Here is a 9,251-nt window from a genome sequence, read left to right on the forward strand (position 1 = left end):
TTTCAAGAAGCACACGGTCAAAGCTGATTGCAACAAGATACTTTACCGATTTTCAACCTAAAGGTAGCACCAAAGGCTGAAAATTTATTACTTCCAGGTGAGCTATATAGTATAAACAGGTAGGTTTAAGGCCCTATTTCTAATTTCTAATACACATTTACGTAACTATTGGAATCTTAAAATACAGAAAATAGGAGCCGGGTATGATGGTTCATGCCTTTAATCCCAGCTCTCAGGAGGCAGAGACAGGCAAGTCCAGGACAGCCAGGACTACACAGAGAAACCTTGTCTCGAAAAACAAAAACAACACACACACACACACACACACACACACACACACACACAAACCCAAAGCACAGAAAACAGAACTAGTCACTTAAGAACCATTTTGGCTGATTCTCCAAGTGTGCTTCAATAGGGGCTGTGGTACATCTAAAGCCCAAACAGAAACTTTGCCTGCAGCCACAGCTGTGCATGGGCCCACGGAGACGCAGCGCCCAAGTTTCGGGTGAAAAGTAACAAGTGACCTCAATAGCCCCCTTCACGAAGGATAACAACGAGTTCCCACGGATCCAACACTCTAGCACCGGGCGGACCAGAGCAGCAGACATAGGAGCGCCCCCCCCCCCCAAAGCTCTGCGAGGCGGTCAGAGGAGCGGAGCAGCATCCCAGCATGGGGCACGCTCCGACCGCAAAGCCGAGCTCAGGAACAAACGCTCCCGGGGCCTCCCCGTTATCTGCCTGAGACCTCGGCCTGCCCTCTTCTCCCGACGACAGGCTCCTGCCACCAGCTCCAGGCTTCGAGTGCGAGATCGAGCAGCCGAGCCGCCCGCGGATGCGCTGGGGTTCGGTGGACCCTGGAGCCGCCCCCCCCCCCCACGGCTCGCCCCCGGCTCCGGGAGCCCGTGCGGACCTGGACTCGCTAGTCAGAGCCACCGCTCGCGCTCTCGGCCCTCGGGGAGGGAGCTGGAGCACATCCCCGCCGCAGCGTACCTCCCAATCCCGGGCGGGGCGGGCGGACGGGCGGAGCCTGCGGCCGCGCCCCAATCCCGCTCCGAGGGCTCCAAGGCGCTCCAGCCGCCGCGAGCTGCGCACCCGGCGGAGTCCGCTCGCCCGGGTAGAGCCTGAGGCACAGGAGGACCCACCGAAGTGTCGCGAGATGTGGGGGGACTCGCGCGAGATGTGGCTCCTCCTGCGGGCAGGCGCCGGGCACGCGCCGACGGCGTGGGTCCGCGCGCGGGGCCGTCTTGGGTCCGAGGCTTGCGGGTCGGGGGGAGGAGCCGTGGAGGTGACATTTCAGGACCCGCCAGAGAGGCTCAGCGCTTCCCGGGTGTGTGTGTGTGTTGGGGGTGGGGGGGGGGGGGATCGGGCACCCTGACCCTGGTGGTGCCCCTCCCAAATGGCAACACTAGGCGGGAGGGAACCCTGGTGAGAAAGGATGGAAAGGAGCTGGGCCTCAAGTTTGTCCTGGGGCGTTGGCTCCTCTCCTCCGTCTCCCTTTCTCCCTCTCCCCCTCCTCCTCTCCCTCCCTCCGCCCTTTTCCTCCCCTTCTCCCCTTCCCTCCCTCCTTTTATTTATTTGGATCGATAGGTTGCCAAAAGCTATCCGGAAAGCATAAGGGATGTGGAAGCTGCAAGAGGCAGCAAAAGAGATGGTTTTGACCTAGATGATGTATCCTGATGATGATGGTTATTCACACCGTCCCAGGCTGGTGAACTGCCAGACTAGCAGGTGCCACAGGAAGGAAAAACAAGATGTTTTACTGTTTTCTACCTTGATTATTTAAGGCAAGGGTTCGAAAATGTTTCAGAAACCGAGAAGGAACTGAACGTGGACTTTTCTTCTTTTTTCTTTTTTGGTTTTTCGAGACAGGGTTTCTCGGTGTAGCCTTGGCTATCCTGGACTCACTGTATAGACCAGGCTGGCCTCAAACTCAGGGAGCCACCTGCCTCTGCCTCCTGAGTGCTGTCGGGATTACAGGCATGTGCCACCACTGCCCGGCTGGACTTTGTTTTTTGTTTTTTAAATCACATATGCTCACCAAGTCAACAGCTATACACAAATATCCACCAGTTTACGTAACACCCTATTTTACGTGGTGTTTTTGCTTTGCTTTGAGACAGTCTTGTTATATAGCCCCGAATTGGCCTCTAACCTTTAAAAATTATTACATTTAAATATGTGTGTGTGTGTGTGTGTCATGCATGTGCTGCTACATGTGTGGAGCTCAGAGGGCAACTTGCAGGACTCAGTTTTCCTTTCCCTGTACTGGCCCTGGGGATCAAATTCACACCTTGTAGCAAGGGATTGTCTATGCTAGGTGGTCACTCTAGACGACACCACAAGCCCCAATGTGTGTGTGTGTGTGTGTGTGTGATTAACGCTCGAGTTTTAGATTTTACTCTGAATGTATTTTGACTACATGTATGTGTGTACATCATTTGTGTGCCTGGTGCCTGTGGAGGTCAGGAGGCATCAGATCCCCTGGAAATACAACTTTGGTGCCTGCCTAAACCCCGGTCCTCTAAGAGTAACCGCTGAGACAGCTCTTCAGACCCTTGACCTTCTCCCCCCTCCCCCGTCATAAGAGTAATGAGAAGGACAAGCCACTTCTGCCTTTTCTCCCCCCAAAATCATAGCCCCAGTCTACTTAGGACCATATCACACAAATACCAATGGAAGGCTGTCCACAAAATATATGACAGGGTCATCAAAAACAAGTGAAGGTGCTAGAGAGATGGCTCAGAGGTTAAGAGCACTGTTCTTCCAAAGGTCCTGAGTTCAATTCCCAGCAACCACAGCACATGGTGGCTCACAACCATCTATAGTGAGATCTGGTGCCCACTTCTGGCGTGTAGGCACAGGTGCTCTATAAATAATAAATAAATCTTAAACAAAAAACAAACAAACCAAGTGAAGTCAGAGAAACAGTACAGCTAATCCACCCCTAAGGAGACATGGTAAATAAATGGAATATGGCACACTGAATGGAATCCTGAAGGAGGAAAAAAAAGATGATCAGGTAAAAACCAAGAATGGCCATTATAAATGTCCCATAAAGATGTTAACACAATGGGATTGGGTTAGGTGTATATTGGAACTCTATATTATCACAGATTTTCTTTCTTTTTCTTTTCTTTTTTTTTTTTTTTGTTTGTTTGTTTTTTGTTTTTTGAGACAGGGTTTCTCTGTGTAGCCTTGGCTGTCCTGGACTCGCTTTGTAGACCAGGCTGGCCTCGAACTCACAGCAATCCACCTGCCTCTGCCTCCCGAGTGCTGGGATTAAAGGCGTGGGCCACCACACCCGGCTCCTATCACAGATTTTCTAAAACTGGAAAGTATTCTTAAAGTTCATTAGTAAACCCAGTTATAAATTGGGCAAAATATGGCCAAATGGTGGGTGGTGCATGACTTCAATCCTAGCACTCAGGAGAATCACTGAAAATGTGAGGCTAGCCTGGTCTACAGTGAGTTCCAAGCTGGTTGCAGCAAGATCTACCATCTGTTGCCACCAGGGGGAACTGGGTAAAGGGTACATGAAATCTCTATCATTGAGAAGATTTTATTTTTATTTATTATTTATTATTATTATTATTATTGGTTTTTTGAGACAAGGTTTCTCTGTGTAGCCTTGGCTGTCCTAGACTCGCTTTGTAGACCAGGCTGGCCTCGAACTCAGTGATCCACCTGCCTCTGCCTCCCGAGTGCTGGGATTAAAGGCGTGCGCCACCACGCCCGGCAAGATTTTATTTTTAAATATGTGCATATGTGGGTCTGTAGCAGAGAATATGCCCTTGAGTAATGTTCTTCTATCCAGAAAAGGAGTTGAGTCCTATAGACCTACAGTTACAGGAAGTTGTAAGCTGCCTCATGTGAGTTCTGAGAACCATACTCTGGTCCTCCACAAGAACAGTGTGGGCTCTTAGCCACAGAGCCACCTTTCCAGCCCCTGTATCATGTGCTTTCTTTTTTTAGTTCCTATATATGTGTGTGATATATGCATCTGAGAGTAGGTGCCCTCAGGGTGCACTGGGTGATCTAGAAGTGGAATTACCAGTAGTTATGAGCCGCCCGGTGTGGGTTCTGGGAACTGAACCCAGATCCAACACAAGAACAATACTTGCAATGAACCACGGAGCCAGTTATTTATGAAAACGGCAAGTGGTGCCCAACTATTCAGGGAAAACCACAAAAAGACCTACGGGTAACTGAGGAAATCTGGGAGTGGAAGAACCAAGGAAGAACAACATTTGTCTGGTGCCAAATGGTCAGCCCTAGAAGCATTCATACAAGCAGCATTACATAGACTCAGTAGGTTATAGTGAGGGATATATATGTATGCAATAACAAATGATGGAGAGGCCATGAGTTTGGAAAAGGAAGGTGCATATAGGGGTGGGACAGGAAGGGGAAAAGAGAAGGAAGAAATGCTGTAATAAAATTACAATCTCAAAAAAAAAAAAAAAAAACAAAACTCTGTATGTGGATCTAAAAATACAAACTTTAAAAAGTTTTGGGAGCAGGTGGGATGGCTCAGGGACTGAAGTCTGATGTCTTCAGTTCCAACAAGGCAGGACCAACTTTGTGGAAGAGTCCATAGCTTTGGCTGTCCTAGAACTGCTTTGCAGACCAGGGTGGCAAGTGGAACTCCTAGATCCACTTGCTTCTGTCTCCGTGACTGATTTGGCAGGACTGGCTGGGCTTTGGCATTTAGTCCCTCTCCAGAGGCTCCAGAATCAAACTATATGCAGCTGGCAAAGATCATGTTCCTGCTAGTGCATGAGGCAAATCATAATTACCTACTGTGAAGCAGCCTCTTATCCCACACCTGGTATTAAAACAAAAGCATATTCACATAACATAACTGGGGTTTTAAAGAAACCAAAATCCAACAGGTGCAGTGGCATGTGCCTGTAATCCCAGCACTCTGCAAGGCATAGGCAGGTGGATCTCTATGAGTTCGAGGCCAGCCTAGTCTACAAAGCGACTCCAGGACAGCCAAGGCTACAGAGAAAAACCCTGTCTTGAAAAAACAAATGGACCAACAGAACAAAGAAACCAAAATTCTCACTACAACTCAGAGCCACCAATAATGTATTGGTGTCACATTAACTAAAAGCAAGCCCAGATTTGAAGTTTCCGGTCTGTTATTCCTGTATCTGAATCTGAATTTGTGGCTGCCTGAGTGTTGTCTTGTGCTTCTGTAACAACGGGCTTTGTCCTCTCTCACTGAACAAGACAGAAAGCAAAAAACATCATCGAGGGAAGGAATGAGGGATACTTTACAGAAAGACTTACAAGGGATGAGGACACTGACTTCCAATTGACCCACAACTAACCCAGATAAACACGCAGTATCTCAATGATACTTCCAGCACTTACGGTAAATATTCATTTTATAAAACTACTTATGGCCTGCTTGCTGTTTCTAGCAAATGATGATTGTAACACACGTACAAGCACGCATGCATTACTATGGGCCAGGGGCATGGAAGAGTACATAACATAAAATTAAAGCTATGTGTTGTTGTATGCTTAGATGGTAAACACTTGTTACACAGAGAAACCCAAGGCAAGTAAAGTCAGTTGTCACATGTCACATAGTTCTCTTAAAGGCAGATTAAACAAACAGGCTGAGTGTACAGTAGGACAGCAGTCTTAATTGAACCCAGGGTCTACTAACTCTGGCTGTGAGGTCCCAGAAAATTTCCAGTCTCTTAGAACTTAAGTATTTTCATAATAATGCGTCAGCACAGACCTGGAAAAGCTGCTGCTAACAGCTTGTGCCATTGTTGCTATCAAAAGCCCTGTTGTTGTCAGCATCATCTAACAGGGCCAGTGGCTCGTGGGCTGTGCTCAAGTTTGCTGCTCCAGTTACTGGCCGCTTCATTCCCAGGACTGTCAGTAACCAAATCCTGTCAGCACGCTGGGAGCCATGTCCTCTGGTTCACGACTGATCGCAGAACCAACCACCAGCTCACTGCAGGGGATGTCTACCCCTGTCCTCTGTGATGTGTGTTTACCATCCCATGCAAACAAGCTCATGCACTGGGCCTGATGTGGTGGGTGATGGTGCCCCAGAAACACCAGGGAAAGGTCTACAGAGTTTCTGGAAATACTAAAACAAGCATGCTGCTGCTGAGAAGGCTGCAACTGAGGAAGAAGTTCAGAGTGAGTGGACTGTACCAGCTTCTAAGAACAGACTTGAGCAATACCTCTAAAATGATGACAATGAAAACTTTAAAAGGCAACTTTGGAGGAAGTCTGTAATTCAGGAAGAAGAAATTAATAGGTTTAGATATGTAAGGTATCTAACTACACAAAGAATCACAAGGGGAAAAATTAGAAAAAGTTGTGAAAGCTGGGGGCATAGTGGCGCACACCTTTAAATCCCAACACTCGGGGGCTGGAGAGATGGCTCAGAGGTTAAGAGCACTAATTGCTCTTCCAAAGGTCCTGAGTTCAATTCCCAGCAACCACATAGTGGCTCACAACCATCTATAATGAGATCTGGTCCCCTCTTCTGGCATGCAGGTTTAAATTCAGGCAAAAAAAACTGTATCCTTAATAATACATAAATCTTAAGAAAAAAATCCCAACACTTAGAAGCCAGGGGCAGGCAGATCTCTGTGAGCCAGAAGCCAGCTTGGTCAACACAAAGGTTCCTTGTCTCAGTAAAAAAGGGGGGAGAGGTAGGGTAATAATTCTGTTAAAAGTAGAACTAGATAAGGGAAGGGCCAAATAAAAACCAAGAAAATAATCATATGACATGAAGGCATGATTTGTAAACTGAATATGCCCCCCCAAATGAATAACAAAGCTACACTGCTAATTTCCATGACAAAGAATTTTTAAAATATCCTACAAACTAACTGGGCAGTGGTGGCACACACCTTTAACTGCAGCATTTGGGAGGCAGAGGCAGACAGATCTCTGTGAGGGCAGGGCCAGCCTGGTCTACACAGTTCCACACAACAGGGCTACACAAAGAAACTCTGACTCAAAATAACAAAAACATAAACAAAAACACTTGAGAACTGGAGTGGGAAAATCACAAGTTCAAGGCCATCACAGGCCACATACTGAGTTAGCCTAGGCTACATTTGAAGCTGTCTTCTCTTCCCAAATGGGTCTTATGTAGATGACCACAGTGGTACACGTCTCAAAAGCAATTCTAGAAAATAAGCAACTCAAAAGCAACCCTAGAAACCTTGAGAGAACAGAACAATCTACAAATCTTAAAATAAGCATTTCCTAATATTTATACTCTAATAAACTATCAGTCTGATGTGTCGTAGAACTGATATTTTAAATTACACAAGATCTAAAATCAAACACTTTCCACATATTCTTTTCCAGTAAGCAATGAAAATATATTGCCTGAAATAAGTAAAAAAGAACCAAACAGTGCTGGGCGGTGGTGGCGCACGCCTTTAATCCTAGCACTTGGGAGGCAGAGGCAGGCGGATTGCTGTGAGTTCAAGGCCAGCCTGGTCTACAAAGTGAGTCCAGGACAGCCAAGGCTACACAGAGAGACCCTGTCTCGAAAAACCAAAAAAAGGGCTGGAGAGATGGCTCAGTGGTTAAGAGCACTGCCTGCTCTTCCCAAGGACCCGGGTTCAATTCCCAGTAACCACATGGCAGCTCACCACTGTCTGTAACTCCAAGATCTGACACCCTCACACCAACACACATAAATTAGAATTAAATAAATAAAAAACACTTAAAAAAAAAAAAAGAACCAAACAGCAACAAAACCAACAACCGCCCCCCCCTCCTCAGGAATCTGAAACTAATGAAATAATGTATAGATAGTGGGAAAATACTTAGAGGTGAAATAGATCATTAAGGACACTAGTATCCAAGTAAAGCAAAAGATTAATTACAGGGAAATTACATTGTTGAAGAAATCAGGACTCACCACAGGCCTGAGCTCTGGTTAGTATTCACAAAGAAGTAGGAAGGGACAGGCTGAGTGCACGTGTCGGAAGGGAAGAAAAAGACACACCTGTTATGGTCCTCTAGACGGGAAGCAGGAAGGTGTGGTAAAGCCCTGTAACCTTAGCAGGCTGAGGCAGCAAGAGCACACTCCAGAGCTAGCCTGGGCTACAGAGCAAGCTCAAAGCCAATCTGCACTACGTGACTGTCTCACAAAACAACCCAACTCTAAGACTAAGACAGTCACAGCTGTGTTACTTAAAACCCATCGATACATTTCAAAGTGTATCTTACAATGGACAGTGGTTGCTCTGCGCTGCAGAGTTGGCAAACACTAAGAGCACTTACTGCTGGTCCTGGTTCAATTCCCACACACGGTGGCTCAACCTGTAACTCTAGCTCCAGAGGATCTGATACCCACTTCTGGTCTTAATAGCAACAGGCACACACATGGAACACACATACAAGCAGGTAAAAACAGTCAAACACACACACGCAAATAAAACTGACAAATTTTTTAAGTGGTTACCTTTGGAGAATAAAAAATAAGTAAGAGTAGGAATAGGAGAGTGCTATTTTCATAGATTTGACTCATTGAACTCAGAACTTTTTTTTTTTCGAGATAGTGTTTCTATGCGTAGCCTTGGCTGTCCTGGACTCACTTTGTAGACCAGGCTGGCCTTGAACTCACATCGATCCACCTGCCTCTGCCTCCCAAGGTGCTGGGATTAAAGGTGTGCGCCACCACACCTGGCTAGAACTTAAATTTTTTGTATACTTATTTCCTTTGAGTGTGGGAGGGGGGACATGCTACGGTATGCACAGGGAAGTCAGAAGAGATCCAGTGACAATCAGCAGTCGTCATCATAGCGTCTCCCACCCCACCCCCGACCCTACGGGTCCTCGGAATTCAACTCAGGTGCTCAGGTTTAGTGGCAAACACCTTTACCTACTGAGATATTTCACCTGCCCTAAACTCACAACTTTAAAAAAGGGATTAAAAAAAAAATCAAACATGAAAAAGAAGGCTTTATCAGCTAACTATACTCTCAAAGCTTTCCTTAAAGGACAATTTAATCTACACCCTCTGACCTAAAAAAAAAATTCTGGTTAACTTTAAGGTTACTATTTATATCAACTAGGTACAGCACTCTTTTCAAGGCTGATACCTTTTGCTGTTTTTGTTTTTACAAACCTTTTTTTTTTTCCTTCCGTTTTTTTGAGACAGGGTTTCTCTGTGTAACCTTGGCTGCCCTAGACTTGCTTTGTAGACCAGCCTGGCCTCGAACTCACAGCGGTCCGCCTGCCTCTGC

The 9,251-nt window shown here is 46.5% G+C and overlaps 1 protein-coding gene across 4 annotated transcripts in view; it reads right to left on the bottom strand.

The window, feature by feature from the left end:
- Positions 1–1,148, bottom strand: part of DDHD2 (DDHD domain containing 2) — a 39,392-nt gene extending 38,244 nt beyond the window's left edge. The window contains exon 1 of one of the 4 annotated variants that reach the window (XM_084760305.1): positions 994–1,145. The gene's annotated coding sequence lies outside the window, so the exon portion shown is untranslated. Of the gene's footprint in view, positions 1–748; positions 774–913 lie in introns of those variants that run through there. The other 3 variants (XM_084760304.1, XM_084760306.1, XM_084760308.1) reach the window with 3 other exon arrangements.
- Between the last annotated feature and the right edge of the window lie 8,103 nt (positions 1,149–9,251).

Source organism: Acomys minous, assembly GCF_964271855.1.
Source record: "Acomys minous genome assembly, chromosome: 15".
Classification (NCBI taxonomy): domain Eukaryota; kingdom Metazoa; phylum Chordata; class Mammalia; order Rodentia; family Muridae; genus Acomys; species Acomys minous.